This window comes from Gobio gobio (assembly GCF_949357685.1).
Source record: "Gobio gobio genome assembly, chromosome: 4".
NCBI classification, from domain to species: Eukaryota; Metazoa; Chordata; class Actinopteri; order Cypriniformes; family Gobionidae; genus Gobio; species Gobio gobio.
The window spans coordinates 56,339,181-56,358,705 of NC_137100.1; the positions used below are offsets into that span (position 1 = coordinate 56,339,181).

At 40.8% G+C, this 19,525-nt stretch overlaps 1 protein-coding gene across 3 annotated transcripts in view; it reads left to right on the plus strand.

Annotated features, from left to right (window-relative positions):
- The first annotated feature begins 5,057 nt into the window (after positions 1-5,057).
- The window catches only part of tet3 (tet methylcytosine dioxygenase 3), a 31,557-nt gene continuing 17,089 nt past the window's right edge, over positions 5,058-19,525 (plus strand). Inside the window, exons 1-2 of one of the 3 annotated variants that reach the window (XM_079814847.1) lie at positions 5,058-5,537; positions 5,973-6,029. The gene's annotated coding sequence lies outside the window, so the exon portion shown is untranslated. Of the gene's footprint in view, positions 5,538-5,972; positions 6,030-18,736; positions 19,217-19,525 lie in introns of those variants that run through there. The other 2 variants (XM_079814848.1, XM_079814849.1) reach the window with 2 other exon arrangements.

The following is a 19,525-nucleotide window of genomic DNA, read 5'->3' on the forward strand; positions in this document are numbered from 1 at the left end:
GCATCCATCCAGAACTTTATACAGGCTACTTGCATTTCCTTCAGAAAATGTAAAAATCTAGTTATCTCAATCCCAAAACAAATAATAGTAATAGATGTTTCTGATAACAGAGAGATTTTTTTTGCCAAATAATTTTTTTTAAAGACCAGTTTGTTGTTTTTGTTTACTAGCTAAAATCAGACAAAGGATGAGGTGGATTAGATTTAAATGTCTGTGTGTGTGTGTGTTTGTCAGGGTCACCCATCCCCCCTCGCCTCTCCCACCCTCTTTCCCTCCTCATCACTTCACTGAGCACATGAAAGAGACCGGCTTTAAAATCTGCCCATTGAAATCTCACATGTGCAGCAAAACATTAATTAATAAATCACTGAATGCTGAGAAACCCTGTAGCATAAATGTGAACTAATCCAAATCCAGATTCACAACGCATTTCACTTGGCACGCGTGCACACAAGCCTATTCTGAGCACCTGCCTTGTTGAATTTGAGATTGAGATTGGACAAATGTAGTCTTTTAAGAGCTGGAACAACAGACCTTGCTGTGCTACAGTGTCCAAACTGGCCATATTTCATTGAGCTGACCTCTGCACTATACCACCAGCTGACTTCACTATTGCCTGGCAACCAAATCACATTATAGCCTGTTTCACCAATCAGAGTTTTGCTGCGAGTCAGAATGAATGCAGACCCAGCGTGCATGGCAGGTAGCAGCACTCAATAATGCTAATAAACCCCAACCAGTCACTGAATGAGAATAATTACTGTAGCTGCTGGCTTTCTGTGTGTCTTGAAGATGAGCAGAACTAAATCTACTTTATATTCGATGTAGATGTGAAAAGGTGCATTTGAAAATGAATGGCAATGTTAAATAATGCAAACTAAAGAGGGCTCTTCACAAATGACTATCACAGCCCATTTATTGATCCGTTCACTGCAGTATGTATCAGTCAGTGCTACAGCATATAGAGATTATCAACAGGGCTGCTGCATCAGTCATGTTAGACTGCTTGAAACTGATGCTTTGGGGAGTATTAATCTTAACATGCATTAAAAGTAGTGCAGTTTTACAACACTTCTTGCATTTATTTTTTTCTCTCGCTGTCATTTGGCTGTGTCTCTCTTCCAGTAATGCTATGCTTGCTGGAGATTTTTTTGTTTATTTTTATGCTTTTTTGTTTTAGTTTTTTTTGTTGTGGACAAATGAGAGCCTCCTTGACATAGTTTCAATGCAACGACTATACTGCTGTATAGATGTTGTACCACTTGCAGGTTTCACTTTTTTTTTTTATCAATAAATTAAATACAAACTTAAAGGGGTCATAGAATGGTACATGCACTTTTACAAGTTGATTATACGGAAATGTGTGTTGGCAGTGCCTGTACACAACCATCCTATATTGATAAAAATACATCCAGTGTTTTTTTTTAATCTCCTTATATATTTTCCCCTGTCTCAAATCGAGCCGTCCGACCATGTGACGTTACACGGTGTACGCCCCTCCTAAGATTGTTGATTGACAGCAGCGTTTCAACACAGACCCGCCCTGAGCGAGCTGTCATCAATCCGCCATTGTTGATACTCTGGAGCAGAATGGCGTCTAAGCGATTTTGGTGTTGTGTTGTTGGGTGTAATAACGAACACAGCAGTCATTTTGATGTTCCTAAATCCGAACTGCTGAAGACCCAGTGGCTGCAGTGCTGAGTTTTGTTTTAGAAGGGAATATTCCCCCCCGATCAACGTCAATGTTTGCGCAATCATTTCTCAGCAGACGGCTTTATAAACGAGCGTCAGTATAAAGCAGGTTTTGCTAATAAGCTGCTCTTGAAAAAAGGATCGTGTTCCTGCTGCACCTCAGGAAGATCGAAGATGTGAGTGTAACGTTTTATTAACCTTTATATTAATCTTTATAAATCGCTTGCACGCTTCACGATGAATGAGGCTAATGTTTACAGGGTAAGTTACATTACGGCATGCTTTCTGTTTATGACGTTCTCAATATAATTCATAATCCCACGTTTATAATGAACAACGCGTTATGTTTGTTATTACAAACTGTGTACTCGGGTGATAAAGTTAACGTGGTAACACACTAAGCTTACTTTTGTACATGGTTTATAACGGTGTCTGTTACTGATTAAGAAGTAATGTAAAAAAAAAAATCTTATAACATAACATCAATCTGTCAATGAACTAACACATCAGTAAACACATAGCAACTACGCTACTCTGCCAGTACAAAGATAGATCAAAGTGACATGACGTTAACCAACCATTCAGAAACGTCCTGTTCGAACTTCGATGGGTTCGTCATCTGTTCCTGGTCCGACTCCGGTTCAAAATGATAAGGTTGCTCAGATGTGTCCTCAGAGACTCCCGTTGCCATTATTTCTCGAAAATATACCCTCAAATGTTGTCAAGGCAACACTCCACGTGTGTTGTGGTGTTGTGTCGGGTCGAACCAAACGCCCCACAGAGCAGAGGGGGCGGGGTGAGCAAAGCTCATTATCATTTAAAGTCACATACACTGAAATGACTTGCTAAAAACTGAGCTGGTTTTGACCAGGTAAATTGAGTGTTTTCTTACAATACTAATGAGAATTTTTAATTAAAGTATATTACAAACTTTTCATTTAGACACTAAAGAATCATATTAACTTGCACAAAAATGTCATTCTATGACCCCTTTAACACATTTTTATTTGGGTAGCTCAGGTATTAGGGTTTACATTCATACAGAAAAATGTAACTTAATACTACAGTAATTGGGTAATCGTTTTAGTTTTTATGTAATTCTTATTCTCAGTGATGATGGTTACTAATAGCTTTATTGCAGCAAAATATAATTACTGTAATAAATTAAAGTAAAACAAATACTACCATCATTTACAAGTACTATATATATATATATATATATATATATATATATATATATATATATATATATATATATACATACTCTCACTATATACATTTTATGAATTTATATACATTTATATAATTTTAATAATGTAAAAAGTAATTTGTTATCCTACAAATATCATATTTTATGTTATATTTTTCTCTATATTTTTTGTAGTTTTGGGTGAAATATGACCTGGACATGTTCTTCATAGATTTCATGCAGTTAAAAACTTTAAATTAATGTTAAATTAACATGGCCAAAGTTGGAGTTTGCCCAAGTGGCGTGCGTGCGCGTGTGGCTTGCGTGCGCGTGTGGCATGTGTGTGTTTGTGTGTGTGTGTGTGTGTGTGTGTGTGTGCGTGTGTGTGTGTGTGTGTGTGAATGGGTTAAGTTGTGTATTGGAGCAGGGTCTTAGAAACTCAATGTGGATTAGTTGAATTTGAGGTGCCATTGTTTGACAAAAGTGGGAGGAGGGAGTTAATTAGTATTGTTAATCCTTCTGTTATTACAACGATGTCTCAACCCTCATTTAAACTCACACAGACACGCACACACACAGACCGTAGCTATTCATTGACAACGAAGCCCTAACGATGTTTCTGCAGTCTTATCACGAGAACTCTGCATGAGCGTGTGTGTAAAAGTGGTTCGGGGTCACAGGTAGGATTACGACAATTTTCAGACAGCCTAAAGGGGATTTGCTTTGATACAGCCTGAATCACCTGGTCTGTCGTGAGAGTGCTAGGAAGGAGATTAATGACCACTTTGGCTCTCGTGACGAACCAGGTGATTCAGCCTGTGTCAAAGCAAACAGATGAGATAACATCAGGAGGACGGCAGTCATTCCAAATGCATTTGAATCGCAACTCTCTCGCTTTGCCGATTCCATTGGGCAAAACCTCAAAATTGCATTCACATTGTTTCTTATGATGCTAGAAGCGTAAATAAAAAAGTTCACCAGAAATTTGGTGCCATAGCGCAACCTTCCCTAGCCTCGTGGTTACTGCAAGCTTTCACGCAGATGCACACACGCACGAACACAGTGTTACTGGAACTCCCACGCTGCGTAATCCACTCTCATCACAAATGCTGCGTCACCAAACGTCCGCTCGTTCTTCGAAAGCCTGAGCGCACGCTTCCCTCCACTCTCGTCCTCCACATGTCTCTGCTTAAGGAAAATACAGGCAAATCCTGAGGATTATGAAGTAAAATGAAAGCAAATAATTAAATTTTGACCTGCTTTTAAATTTCACATTTCTGATTTTGTTGATCGCAATAGCTGTTTTCTTGTTTGTGAATGGAAGCCCGCACGCTACCAACCTTTCATCGTCAGTTTTGTTGCACTCGAAATAACCTTGCGCATTTCCATCCAGCAGGCTTTTGTAGGTCTGGCCAGCAGAGGTTGTAGTTTACTGTGTATGGTTTATAGAATTGAAGCATTTAGATTGCTATTTTAAGCATGCACACATGCTTTGCACAGTCGGTCAACCCTGAGCGTTTAAAACAGCTGCGATTTGTCTAGCATTTGCGATGCAATGTAAGATCAGACGAATGTAAAATGGCTATACGTTCTCATATGGTATTCATAATGGGCTACTTTTTTGGTTGGCAGAATGAAAGAAAGCAAGAATTTGTATGTTTCCTTTGTGTTCTCAAACAACTGTTGGCAGCTGATCGTGTGTCACTGGCTGGATCAAGAGGATCGGATATGTGTGTTTCTCTGTCAGTGACATTGTTCGCCTGCGTCGTGGTACTAAAGACACGGCGTGCACATGCACGTGTGCAGTCCAGTCCAGTTGTTGCAGGCAGCCGAGACACAGATGGTCTTCAGTGATACCACATTCCAGAGCCATTGTTTAAGGAAGGCAAGCCGGGTTAGATAATTGACAGCCACAGCGCACGAGAGAGAAACCCTTCCCCCCAGTCTGAAACGCACAGACGCACATGCACACGCATTGTTCACAGCACGCGCCCTCTTCTCTTTCTTTATCTAGCACAACCCGCCCTCGCACTCTCTTTCTCTATGTCTCTCGCTCATTCTCTCTCTCCTCTTGTCTGTTTCACCCTAGCAGCAGTGCCCATGCTTGCCTCCGATTGGCCGACGGCCGGTCTTTGTGAGCTATCGGTGGCGTGACGTCGCCGTGCGTGCGTTTGTTGAGTGTGTGTGTGTGTAGGTCGGAAAGGAGGCGGGGGGAGTATTCACATCACGTATTCTTTTAGCTTTTTCGTTTGGAGAGGGGGGAAGGGGGGTAGAGGAAAAAGAAAGAGAGGGAGGAGGCTATTGCAGCAGTGATAGCGATCACACTGCCTTTTAAAAAAAAAATGCTCCTGTGTATATGTGGTCGAGCCATGAATTGGAGGAAGTGAGAGAGAGAGAGAGAGAGAGAGAGCGGCAGGGAGGGCGAGAACGAAAGAGCGTACGAGAGCTAATGTAAAACAGGATTAAGAACACAAGATGGCTTCCTGAATGGACAGAGACCAGAAGAGAGAGGGAGAAGAAAAGAAAGATAAAGAAAGACAGACAGAAAGAGAGTGAGAGAGAGGTGGGGAGACGCAGAGAGAATGCTTCGGGTCTTCTGATGGGGGATACCTCTCGCCACCGAAGAGCAACACGCAAAGGCAGCGAGGCTGAGTAGGTAAATATTTATTAGCACAGGGAAAAATGACGGACAGTAATGGCAGATGGGGTGTTTGGGGGGGGGGGGGGGGCTCTGAACAGCACTGGTTTATAGAAAAGCTGGGGTCAGAAACAACTAGCTCACAGTTAAATGTCTTTTTATGTCCTACAGATATGTTTTATATCATAATTGGCAGGGTTGAATAAATATAAAGGACAGAATTTGATCATTTATTTAACATGTTCTGTTTTATGCATGTAAATGATCTATTTCATAATTAAAACCTTTCTGGCTCATGACTTATGACAGGACAAAACGTTTTTTTATCGCTAATTGTCATGGGTTATGAAGGTTTGGATAATTATGAGATGGTGTTTTTTTATTGTCATTGATGGTTATTGATTGTTCTAAATCAATTTTTTTCCCTTTCTTTTTCCATGATTGTCCTGGAAGGTGGAATATTTTGAAGACGTAAAAACCCAGTCCATAATTCCAAACCTGGCTAAAGAGGTGAGCTAAATAACCTTTGACCAGCTGTCTCTCTGTATGTATCTTGTTACAGCAAATGTCAACTATATTTGATAGTCCTCTAGTTCCCTGAGGTTTTCCTCAGCGCATGGGTATGATTGAGAAACAATGTTTTGAGCTGCAGTTGATGATTTGTGCTTTTTGCGTGACTCAACAGGCCCAATGCGTGCCCAGATGCAGCGTGTCTGCTTGGGGTTGAAGTGACAGCTGCGTTCAGGCATCCACCTGCGTGCTGCAGGTGCGACTCTGTGTTTGTGGCCTCCGTTTCAGATCCTAGTACTATGCCAGGGTCCGTTTCGCAGCGATGTGCTGTAGTGTGTCTTCTCCAGCCAGAATGGGGCGAGCGGACAATCGCGTGGACTAGGCCCCGGTTTAAAGAGACCCGGGCTTTGCGCTTATTGGAAGAGACGTAGGCGTGAGCTTCGCCTGGCAAAGAGAGAAGGAGGAGGAGGTGGCCTCTCTCTCTCTTTCTCTCTCTCTCTCTCTCTCTCACACTCACTTTCTCTTTCTCGCTTAGTCTGTCAGTCTGTCTGTCTTCCTTTTTCTCTGTGCTCTGTGTCAAGCCCGGGAACAGAGAAAAGAGTGGCGGGCGGGACTGCCAAAGTTTCCAGTCATCTGAGGTAAAGGGAGTAAAAGTTAGTGGGTCACATACACATACGCATGCGTGATGACGATGCTGGTATTTGTGTGTGTCCGTGTGAGCGAGCACGTGGCGGAGTGTTTATGGACTAGAGTAACATGTCGCTTCAGAGGTAGAGAGACTCGACGAGCCTTGAGAGCTTTAGTGGCGAATTACTCTCAACAAATATGCTGAATCGCACGTAGGAGTAATCGTGATTGGTGCAACTGCTCTAAAATCGAGCAGACAGTCTCGACAGCAGCGGCGGTATCAGTGCTCCTCTTTGCGCTCTGACTACACAACGGCGGGTTTTGCTTTAGCTCTGGCCGGGACTCAGTGTTATTGAATCTAGAACTTATATCCCATGCCAGTTCATTTATAACTGGCTATTTTGGTTTGTATGATCAAATGCATCGCTGCTAAATCCTGTACACCTTCACACACTCACAAAGAATTACATAACCTAAGACAGACACGTTCAGTTAAAGTACAGCTAAATCTTGCTTGCCTGAAAGTAGTCTCAATTTTGTGGCTTACCAGTTGACCAACATGCCCCTCATCTGTCATGCATTGTTGTCGCTCGGCCACAAATTGCCAGTTTGCCGTGAGAAGATGGCTTGCATCACATGCTTATTTGCTTTCAAATTAATTTGATTTTGGATGTCTGTGGATTGGCATTGTCAAGCTTTGTACGGCATTTTGCTACGATGCGACACTGAGCATGCGGTGACGTTAAGTTGTATTGTTATATAATTACTCAAATATACCCAGAAATTCGAGGCTCCTTGAAGAGGTGTCTTTTCTGTGTAGTGTTTCTTTCCTTTGGCTTGGCTTCCGATTGACGTAATGTACTGTAGCTGTGGGGATAACCATAACATAACGCCATTCTACTGTAAGCGTTTGATCTGTGGGGTAAATGTATATCATCACCCGAGTTTATTCGTTTAACAGGCTCCGAAAGTTGCATGGGAGGCAGTACCACATTAAAGAGCTCATGGAAAGTCTGTAGTAATGGTTCATTTCGCGGTGTGTGGAATCCCCTGGCGTGACGGGAAAGGGTTAAATGTGACCTAGATTTTTCGGCAACAGTGAGTGGCAGATGACATCACGGCTGTAATTATAGTTCAGACCCGCCCATGTGGCTGCTCACGTGATGTGGTATTTGTGTGTATGTATATGTGAATGTGTCCTTGCGAGGGGAAATGGTTTGTGAGTGTGAGCGTTTAAAGGTAATGCGAAAGGCAGGAAGCCACTTGTTTTCATTTCATCGCACTCCTGAAAATACGGTCACAATGTAATTCACTCTGGTATAGGCTGGTTGTATTCTACAGATTCCACTATGAGTTACCAGAGACTTTTGAAAAAAAAAGTTCACTTCTGAGAAAACAGGATGTTAAAAATGATAGCTGTAAACGGCTTTAATTAGCTGATATTTAACCACATGACCAGTTTCCTGAAGGAAAAAAAACAACACATACACAATCTATAGTCTAAGCTTAGTTTGTGTAACATCATTAGGTCTGTTTTTTGTCTATTCACCCAACCCCAAACATTCCAAAGTCCAGCGATTGACCTAAAAAGGATTTTCTAGCTAAATATACCACCCTCTTAGTAGCACATACTAGGCATGATTCATGTTACTAAATTGATTCTTAACAACCATTTGTTGTTCTTTACTGTTCTTTTTTTTGGTCTTTTTTTTGTATATCTGTTTTTACCTGTAACAAAGGTAACAAAACCTTTTTGTTGCACAAAACAATTTCAAAAAACAGTTAATTTCTTAACCTTTTGATTGTTTTGATGCTTTTGATTGATAACTGGATTATTCCTGCTATGCAAAATGTTTTGAATTCTGTAACTTTAAAAAATGCTAGTGTTAAATCATATAACAAAAGAGAACTTTTGTCAATTAATCCATAGTAAGCACTACATGTTCTTGGAATTGTGTCATTCAGTTTGAAATAATAAAACAATAAATAATAAAAAGTGGCTTTTTAGTTTATTTAGAAGAACAGATAGAACAGATTATGTTTATAAACTAAACAATATAATAACATGAAATATAACCTATGCAACAAAATCAAACTTGAAAAAAATAACTATTTTTCAAACAGGTATTTAAAAACAATCCCTGTTTGTCATTGGTCATATAGTTGGTTGGTGTGCCAGGTTGGGATGTGCAAACAAACAGAGCAATGTTTTGATACCAGTACAGTGTACCTTTCAGGAAATCAGGTCAGAACTGGCATACTTATTATTGGCTATGTTAAAGGAATAGTTAAAATGAGGCAGACCGCCTTCCGTATTCAACTGACGAAGAAAGTGTCATTCACTGCCATTATAAAGCTTAGAAGAGCCAGGACATATTTGAATGTAACTCTGATTGTATTCCTCTAAAAAATGAATGTCATATACACCTAGGATGGCTTGAGGGTGAGTAAATTATGGGGTAATTTTAATTTTTGGCTGAACTATCCCTTTAATGTATTTGGTATTGGTGGATTGGATCTGCTACGCTTATGCTGCTGCTGCTGTTGATTATTGCTGCAGAGCAAGTATGTACTTGCTACTGCTAACAGATACACCAACATGCTGCTGTGAGCATGTAAGATGCTGCTTCTGCATGAATAGACATACATAAATCTCGTAGCAGATCTAGGCAGGTGGAACTGGGGGAGGTGGAAGGTTTCAAAGGAGCTCTGATATTTAAATGACTATTTAAATGTTTAGCAAGCAATCTCATTGGCTGTAGGATCAGCTTGTGCCATGTGGTAATGATGCAAAGTGCATGTAAAATCAGCCTGCACCCTCTATGCACCCGCATGAGTTTCATGACTGAACTAGATAATTGTCTCTTCATATTAATCTGGTGTACAAAAATGTATTTCAACTTTTAAAAAGTGACACTTCAGCAGACATGCATCCTGTTTTGCAAATGTTTAAATGTCAAATAGGACTGTGTGTAGGTGTGTGTGTGTGTGTGTGTGTGTGTGTGTGTGTGTGTGTGTGTGTGTGTGTGTGTGTGTGTGTGTGTGTGTGTGTGTGTGTGTGTGTGTGTGTGTGTGTGTGTGTGTGTGTGTGTGTGTGTGTGTGTGTGTGTGTGTGTGTGTGTGTGTGTACTGGTTTGACTTAAATAATAATGACCCAAAGTCCTTACATTGTGGTGTTTATTCAGGATCCTGGTCACACTCCTATATTATGAGGACATGTTAATGTCCTTGTAATTCACAACGCTAAATAAACATACCTAACTTTTTGATTAATTATTAAAAGTGTGTGTGTGTGTGTGTGTGTGTGTGTGTGTGTGTGTGTGTGTAGACAGAAAGAGCAAATGTATGAGAAAGGTGTTTACTTTTAACATATGTTGGATTCTTCACAAAGCAGGCTAAACATACTCAGATGATCCTTGAGAGCGTCTGCTTCAACTATCCAGGCTTGAGCAATGTCAGGAGGCTGGAAAAGGATACAGTTAAGATAAATGCTTGCAGATCCTTGTCTGTTTTTGTAAATAAAACTGCTCTGTGATGAACCATCATGAATGCACTGGAAACTTGGAGTTGTGTGCAGATGCATTTAAGATAACACAATAACCAATATAACTTGTATAGTTAAAGGCTGAAGTAGTGAATTTAAATTTTTAAATAAACTTTTAATAAACTTTAAACTTTTTTTTGTACATCACAACAAATGCCTTGAATTTGGTGAGACACTATCTGTTTTTCTGGCCAGTGACAGATAGATGGCGGATAGATGAACTATAGTGGCAGACAAATGACATACTCCCCAACATGTTGTTTGTTATGCTAGGAAGGAGTGCATGATGAGACCATTGCTTGTTGGCCTAATACATGTTTTTTAACCAAAATACTGTCTTTCCAGGACCTTTGTACCTAGTTGTTCTCAATTTTATGTTTGGTAAAGTCAACCACACATGCATTAACATGTTTGCCCTTTACTTTTGCTTGTGGCTTTGCCTTTCCTGTGGAATGGATGACTGCACTACTGCAGTTAATGAAAAATGAATGTACAGGAAGTACTGTGGCACGTCAGCTGAGAACTAGCTCAGTATCAGTGTGTTATCTCTCTTTTCATCTTACCCCCTGGTGATTTGTAATTTCTACCTTGGAGATGTGTGTGTGTGTGTGTATGTATGTGTTTGTATTTGATTTAAATAGGCAGATGCTTAAGAGTCTATGATTGGATCAATATTGCAGTGATTATTATGTTTCTAGCATGTCATATGTTTAACAACAGTTCTTCTAACCCTAATTGGTGGAGTGTGTAGCTTTTCAGTTCTTAAACAACCATGTAGGAAGACACGACATGGCCATATTCCAGGATGACAATGTCAAGATTCATCAGGCTCAAATTGTGAAAGGATGGTTGGGAGGGAGCATGAAGACGCACTTGAATTGGTCCTGAGTCCAGACTTTAAATTCATTGAAAGTCTTTGGGATGTGCTGGAGGAGACTTTACAGAGTGCTTGACTCTTGCATTGTCAACACAAGATCTTGACCAAAAATTGATGCACCTCTTGATGGAAATAACATCACAACATTTATTTCCTCAAGAGGTGCATACATTTTCTGTCAAGATATTTTATTGACAATGCAAGAGTCAAGCACTCTGTAAAGTTTGTGTGTGTATGTGTATATATACAGTTGCAAGAAAAAGTATGTGAATCGCTTGCAGAATCTGTGAAAATATAATACAATTTTATTTATAAGTAAATGTTATAAATAAACCCCCCAGCTCTTAATGCGTTGTGTTTCCTTCTGGAGCATCATTGAATGTTTGAACCTTTTATAGTCGTCTTTGAGTCCCTTAATTGTTCCCGGTGTGAAAAGATGGATCTCAAAATCATAGTCACTGCTGGAGAGGGTTCAAATTTGCAAAAGATGCCAGGAAACTGAAGAATTTGGGGGATTTTTCTGAAGAACATTGGGCAGTTTAACTGCGCTTTATACAGTGGCATGAAAAAGTATGTGAACTGCTTGCAGAATCTGTGAAAATGGGAATAATTTTAACTAAATATGAGGGATCATACAAAATGCATGTTATTTTTTATTTAGTACTGTCCTGAATAAGATATTTTACATAAAAAATGTCTACATATAGTCCACAAGACAAAAAAATAGCTGAATTTATTCAAATAACCCTGATAAAAAGTTTATGAACCATTGATTCTCAGTGCTGTGTGTCGTTCCCTGGATGATCCACGGCTGTTTTTTTGTTTTGTGATGGTTGTTCATGAGTCAACAGTTAAACTGCCCAATGTTCTTCAGAAAAATCCTCCAGGTCCTGCACAGTCTTCAGTTTTCCAGTCTCTTTTTCATATTTGAACCCTCTCCAGCAATGACTGTATGATTTTAAGATCCATCTTTTCACACTGAGGACAACTGAGGGACTCAAACACAACTACTAAAAAAGGTTCAAACATTCACTGATGCTCCAGAAGGAGAAACAATGCATTAAGAGCTGGGGGGGGGCATGAAAACTTTTGAACAGCAGGAAGAGGTCCACATTTTTCTTATTTTGTTTAAATATATCTTTTTTTCATTTAGTACTGCCCTTCAGAAGCAACAGAAGATACTTGCATGTTTCCCGGAAGACAAATTAAGTACAATTTACCTTGATTTTCAAATTCAATAGGTTTTCACCCCCCGGCTCTTAATGCATTGTGTTTCCTTCTGGAGCATCAGTGAATGTTTGAACCTTTTTTAGTAGTTGTGTTTGAGTCCCTCAGTTGTCCTCAGTGTGAAAAGATGGATCTTAAAATCATACAGTCATTGCTGGAGAGGGTTCAAATATGAAAAAGAGGCTGGAAAACTGAAGAATGTGCAGGACCTGGAGGATTTATTTGGAGAACATTGGGCAGTTTAACTGCTCAGGACAAACAAGGGACTCATGAACAACCATCACAAAACAAAAAAACAGCCGTGGATCATCCAGGGAACGACACACAGCACTGAGAATCAATGGTTCATAAACTTTTTATGAGGGTTATTCTAATAAATTAAGCAATTTTTTTTTTCTTGTGGACTATAATGTAAACATTTTTTATGAAAATATCTTATTCAGGACAGTACTAAATAAAAAATAACATGCATTTTGTATGATCCCCCTTATTTAGTTAAAATTATTCCCATTTTCACAGATTCTGCAAGCGGTTCACATACTTTTTCTGGAAGGCATTTGTGCTCAACTGTATGTGAAAGAGAGGCTGAGACAAAACAGTGCATGCAGTGCTGCAGTGTACTTTGTACCATTTTCAAAGAGACCCTGGCCCTTTAAGAGCAGCTACGCCTGACTTGAACATATGGGGAGCTAATCTTAGCCTTACTCCTGAGAGAAACAAGGCTGGCAACCAGCCACTGTGCAGAACTGGAGAGATAGTATTCTATCTCTCTCTTATTGCTTCTTTTGCCTTAGAAGTTGAACAGAATAAGGTTTTTGGGTTATTAGTGGCAGATTTTAGACTAACATAGATTAAGTTTTGAGTTTTTTGACATCTTTTTTATTATTATTTGATGGATTATTTGTAAGCCATATGAGAGTATATAGCCAACCTTGAGTGGGTTTTGTATCAGGTTTCTTCCAATTTTGAAAGAGATCTGCATGTTGTCATCTATCTATCCCCTTCAACATGATTGTCTTTCAATCCTCTCTGTCCTTCTTCTCTTTCAAGCCTTCATCTCTGCACCAGTCTGCTATTTTCTGCTTTCCTCTCTCTTGTATCCCCCTCATCAAATTTCACCTCAGTTTTTTTCCTTCTCCTCCAAAACTTCTTGCACAAAGACCACTCTTTAGGCTGTGTTATTCCTCCGTCTCATACCTCCTCCTTTCCCACCATCTTACTGAGTGATGAGGGTGGCTCCTCCCTTCCCTTCCCCCTCTTTCCTTATGTCTTTTCTGCTTTGATTCCCTCTCACTTTCTCTCGCTCTCTTTCTCTCGTTCTGTCTCTCTCTTTCCCTTTGTGAGTATTTGTGGGGTAAAATGAGGAGGGGGCTCTCAGCTGAGTTGTGCGTGCTGACTTGCATGTGCCATGTGTCAGGGAGAACGAATTATGACATGCACACACATACATTTACATTCGACATCCTACATTCTACCTCACAGACCTACCAGCCTTGCCCTAAAGAAAGAGGCATCACGTTAGTGTACGCCAAAAATAAGGTGCACGCAAAAAGAAAGAGGACGAGGTTGGGTGGCAAGGAGGGAGGTAGTAAACTGTTGGGGGGCAGAGAACAATAGATAGAACTAAAGATATGAGAATTACAAAGGGAAGTAATGGAAAGGTAAGTCGAAATCAAAGTGGATGTCTTGATAGTCTCAATGACTGTCTGTGCCATTCATGATCTGCCCCAGACCTAATGCACTCAGTGACCCTAAGCTTATTTGCATTGGCGTGTGCGCGTGCGAGCGCTCTGCGTTCATTTGAGTGTGTGCGTGTGCCCTTGCACGCAGTCGTATACAATTCTTAGAAAACATGTTTGAAAGTCTTCCGTGGTTTAGCCTCTTGTTGGGCCCCTAGTTTAGCACAAGCATGTTTTATCTTTTCACGTGAAAGTGTTTCAGCTCTCGACTGGAGGGCGAGGTTTAGTAAGCAAATATAGATAGTGAAAGGGAGGGAGGGAGGTGTGTGAGAGAGATGGAAAGAGTATGGACGAACTTGTAATAGACAAAAATACTTTTTTATCTTTATTCTTCTTAACTCTACTTTCTGGAATGTTGGAATTTTCTTTGGGGATATTAGGCTTATGGAATACTATGTATTTAGAATCTATACATATACATCCTAGAATACTGTGTATACTAAGTTACTTCACAGAAATGTTTGAATCCTTGTGTGTGTTTATGCGTTTGCTGTTTCCTATGGGCGTGTGTGTTCCTTTCTGCTTTTTGTGTGTGGGTTTGTGTAGGTGGGGGTTTGATTTTTTTTTTTTTTTGTGAACTGAGATGAGCAATGAATTAGTCATTCTAGACTGATAAACCAAAAGACATCATCAAATGCCGTAACAACTACAGTATCAGTCATTGTTTTTCTGAGAACTTGCAAATCAGATGCATTCTTAAACTGAGAGTTCCTAATTAAACATGAGTATTGTTTAGATGTTGCTGGTAAAGAATTGGAAATCATTGTTTAATTATTTGTCCTGTTTTCCTAAGACTTAGTGTTTGAAACCCAGACCCGCTGAACTGCAATGGACCTGCACTTGAGTTGTGAACAGTTTTTGTTGTTGCTGATAGTGATATCTAAAAAAATGGGTTTTGCATTGTCAAACTACAATCTTTAAAGTATACAAGACACAATGTCTGATTCAATATTTAAAGCGTTAAAAAGAGGTGGTGTGTCCCTTATGCTAAATGTAGTCTGATTAATGTGTATACATGCTGTTCACAGCTTGGTCTGTTAGTTTGCAAATATCGCTCTGGTATGATTTCATAACGATTTCCACTGCATGGTAACACTTGGTACGGCTCGGCTTAGCTTGTTCGCTTTTCCACTGCATGGTACGACTCCGTTCAGCCTGGCACGGCTCAGCTCGCTTTGGCTCCGTTTGGTTTTCCACTGCAGTTAGCACCGCTTTAAAGTAGGTGGGATTATAGAATGATCGTTGTAATTTTGCCACCTCTACTTCTCGGCATGTGGATGTTTTTAACTACAATACAAATACGTTTGTTTCAAAGGAGGCAGATAGCAGCAAAACAAAATACTGCTAAAAACAAGAGAGTGGGCACTCGTACAACAAAGTGCAGATGACAACATCACTTGATTTGCCCGACAGCGCACAAGGGTAAACTAATCTTGTATTTAGCATTGTGTTTAGAGTCTCAACCACTATATTACTGTCACAAAAGCATATAATGGTAGTGACGGTAGTGAAGATTCTCTTTGAACAATCAGTGGTCTGCAGTGTTTACACATCACTTTTTAGTATCGGTTGGTACTATTTAAGCGAACCGTACCGAGCCGTACCGAACTGCACATTGCAATGGAAAAGCACCAAAAAGTGAGCCGGATCAAGCCGTACCGAACTGTTTCATGCTGTGGAACATCGCCACAAGTCAGATTAAAGCACATGACTTCTTAAAAAGAAGACTTATTGCTTTAGTCAGACAGAAAACAAACTTTTAAATTTAATGTAAATGTATAACGGTTACTGGTCAGCACTCTCAAAATCAGCCTGGCCAATCTATCAGTATAATATAGCACTAATCCCAGACATACTCAATGTTGTGCCCTCAAACACCATCTCTGTCCATAGTTGTTACAGGATAACTACCACAGCAAGTTGCATCTGCCTAGCAGTGAATTTCAGTTCCTGTCTACTGAGAGTAGATCAACGACTCTCATATCTTAAGCGTGACCTTGCATATCTAGTATTCTAACGGTGTTTCAAGATTCAGGTGAGACTTGTCTGATGAGTAATAATTTGCTAGAAAAAGCATTTAGTGGTGACCTTTTGGATCTTATTGAAATGCCAAAAGTTTCCGTGTATTACCGTCGTCTTACTGAGACCTGTTTAGTTTCACATCCCCCGTGTCTCTTGTGTTTGGATCAATGATCAGCTGTCTTGTGACACTGTGGATGTTTGTGGCTTGCTTGGTTAAGATTTCTCATATTTTAAAAGACACAAGACAGCTCAGGCATTTACTGTAATGCAGAAGCAAAGGTCCTCTGTGTATACTCTGTGTAAAGATTCAAGATTTTCCTGTATGGTTTAGTAGAGCTGATTATATTGTCCAGGTATGTATCATTTTTGTCTTTCAATATTATCCACCTGCTAGTGTCGTGTCTCGCATCAAAGAAAATTTGTCAAAGGGACAGTTCACCCAAAAATGAAAATTCTATCATTGTTTTTTACTCGCCTCATGTTGTTCCAAACCTGTATGTATTTTTAAATTCCACTTTTAGTTTTTTTGTTCATGCGATGAAAGTCAGTGGGGTCCAGTGCCGTTTCACAGAAGGTCAGTCAAACAGGTTTGGAATGACATGAGGGTGAGTAAATGATGACAGAATTTCTTTTTTTTTTTTTGGTGAACTATCCCTTTAAATGTGTGTATGTGAGTTGCCATGTTGCATGTAGTAATGTTGCCATGTAATCAGTATTATGTCAGCTCTGCATTGATACATATTTTGTTAGTGCTCTGGTTTTGCTCCTCTCGGAATAGATGCGCCTTAACTTGCAAAAGGAAGGGTGAGGTAACTACAGGGCACAATAACTGCTGTGTCACGCTGAAAGGAGCGAGGGACTACGCTTAGACGGGCGAGTGAATGAGAATGTGTTTGTGTGTAAGGGGAGGCACATCTACATTATGTGTTATGACACATCTACCCAGCCCTCTATCGCCGACTGGGAGCATTGAATGATAGTGGTGACGTAACTGCAACGTCATAACGGTTCCCACTCTCCGTTTTCCCTCTCTCTCATTCACTCACTTCTCCTCCGCTGGTGACAGTGCACTTTACCTCTCCGCTCGGGCTTTGGGTCTGTGTGTGTTTGTCCGTGGGGTTGCCTTGCCTTCACTGTGTTGATGCTGGCGATCCAACTGGCAGGACTCAACAGCGAGAGAGCGAGCGCGAGAGAAAAACACGGATCAGAAGGAAAGACGACAAGACGAGAGTCGCGGACATGGCAAGAGGTTATGCGGGTTAATACAAATTGCGCGTTATGCAGTATGCGATCGCATCCTCATAATGCAAAAGCGATTCTACTGAGGGGCTTTCTGGCGACTGTGAAAGACGATTGCAATGTTTTTCTCTGAACAGAACGAGTATAAAAATAAGCTCATGGAGAAAGGAGAGGTAAAGATAGAAAAGATGCCAGCAAAAGAGCGAGTGTGAGAGACCCAGCTGAGAAGCTTCGGAGTTCGAAGAGATGGGTTGGCATGAAACAAAGTGTTTAGGCAGGCAAGAAAGCGCAAGAGTGGCTCAGAAAAGAGTAAGCAGAACACTGTTAAGACTGCGAGACTGATAGCAAATTCGTCTGTTACACCAAACACTCACTTACCATCGTGGTCTCTATGTTCTGCTCTTCCCTAGCCTCGAGTCCTTCACACGAACATTGCCCCTTCTGTATCGCTGCAATAGCACCTCGTCGCCTCTCTCCCGCTTCCGACAGAATAAGCACCATCGACAAGTCAAAATAGTTAAGTGGCAGCAAAATTGTGCATAAATGCATGTGTGTTGTGTGTCGACCGTTGTCTTTTCCCCCAAAACTTTGAGCTTCCTATCTCTCTGCGGTTCCCGTTAACCTCCCTGTACCTTGTGGTTGCTTCTGACAGTCGCTGTGCTTTCCCCCTCACATCCTGTGTTCCTCGGCTTCGAGTCTTGTTTGCTGCTGCTTGACACTTATATCTGCGGTTTATATAAGCGCACCCATGTATGTGCTTCGTATATGATGTAGATGACTGCCATTCCTTTCAGTTTGACAGTCTCTCAGGATTTGGTTAAGCAATAGCACTTGTATACGTTTTGTCTGCAAGCATCTTCTACTAGCCAACATCTGTTCGAAATCAGCATCTTATGATGTTTTGCAGTATAAAGCGCATGCCAATAAAGAGTTCAAATAGACAGCACTATAATGACAGGAATAAATATATCAGAGCCAGTCATTTCCCTTTCCTTGTTTTTGTTTGTATTATTCTTAAACACTAAATGGCAGCTGCTGTGTGATGACTGAGTAGACGTCTGCATTTAACCACTGCAGCCTCCATCTTAGAAGACACCTCTACAATAACATAGCTGCTCATTTTTGTTTTGCATGCATCTCTGCTTTCACATAAGCCATAGATCTGTGTTCAAACAGTCCTTTATTTAGTGCAGTAGCCAGCCAGTCTGCTACTCGTGCTTTCTCTCTGTCTCTACGTTTTGCAGCGGCTGTATTTCCTGCACGCTCCACCATTCCATCGTACGTGCCCAGTGTGGCTCAGATAATGGCCTCTCTCACTCTGCACACACAGAAAAGAGGAGGGGGAGGAGAAAAATGAAGGGAGGGAGAAAACGAGGGAGGGGGGAGGGAGTGAGCGAGCAAACGAAGAGAGAGAGAGAGAGAGAGAGAGAGAGAGAGAGAGAGAGAGAGAGAGAGAGAGAGAGAGAGAGAGAGAGGTGGGGGCTGTAAGGCAAAGCAGACGGTGAATGCGAAAAGCAGAAAGAAGAAGGAAAATATAGAAAAAAGGGAAGGGAGGAGCAGAGAGACATAATGAGAGAGGGAGAAAGAGAGAAACGACAGTGGTGATAGGAAGAGAAACAGAGCGAGTGTGTGTGCATGGGGGAGGTGTGTATGACAGAGTGAGTGCGTGCGTGCGTGAGTGTGTGTGCGCCTGTGTGCCGCACTGCCTGGCTGACTGAGAAGAGAGGGAGAGAAAGAAAGAAAGAAATAAAGAAAGAAAGATTGAAAGAGAAAAAACCCATAGTGGATTTCCACCGGCTGGCTTCTTTTTTTTTTATTTGGCACTGTCTGGAAAGCCGTATTCCATGCACTTTCTTGTCCACGTTTCCCACCTTTGTCTCTCCAGCAACGTTATTGGGACAGCTAGACCACTGTGAGTAGACGGCAATCTGTTAATTTCTTTCTCTGTATGGTTGAGCTTTGTATTTTGATTGTGAAAGACACCAGAGTACGGGGGGACGGGAAGGTGGGGGGGGCTGTGTTGTGTGTCTTACCGTGTTCAGCTGTCTACTACTAGGTTTTAAATCCCATCTGCAGTCTTTTTTTTTTTTTTGGCTTTATGCTGTCAACCTCTGAGACAGCTGTTAATTGTGTGTAATTTCTGAGAAATAGTAGATGCAACATACAGAGTTTAAAGGGCACCTCATACTTCTGAGTAAAACCGGTTTTACAGTCTCTTCTG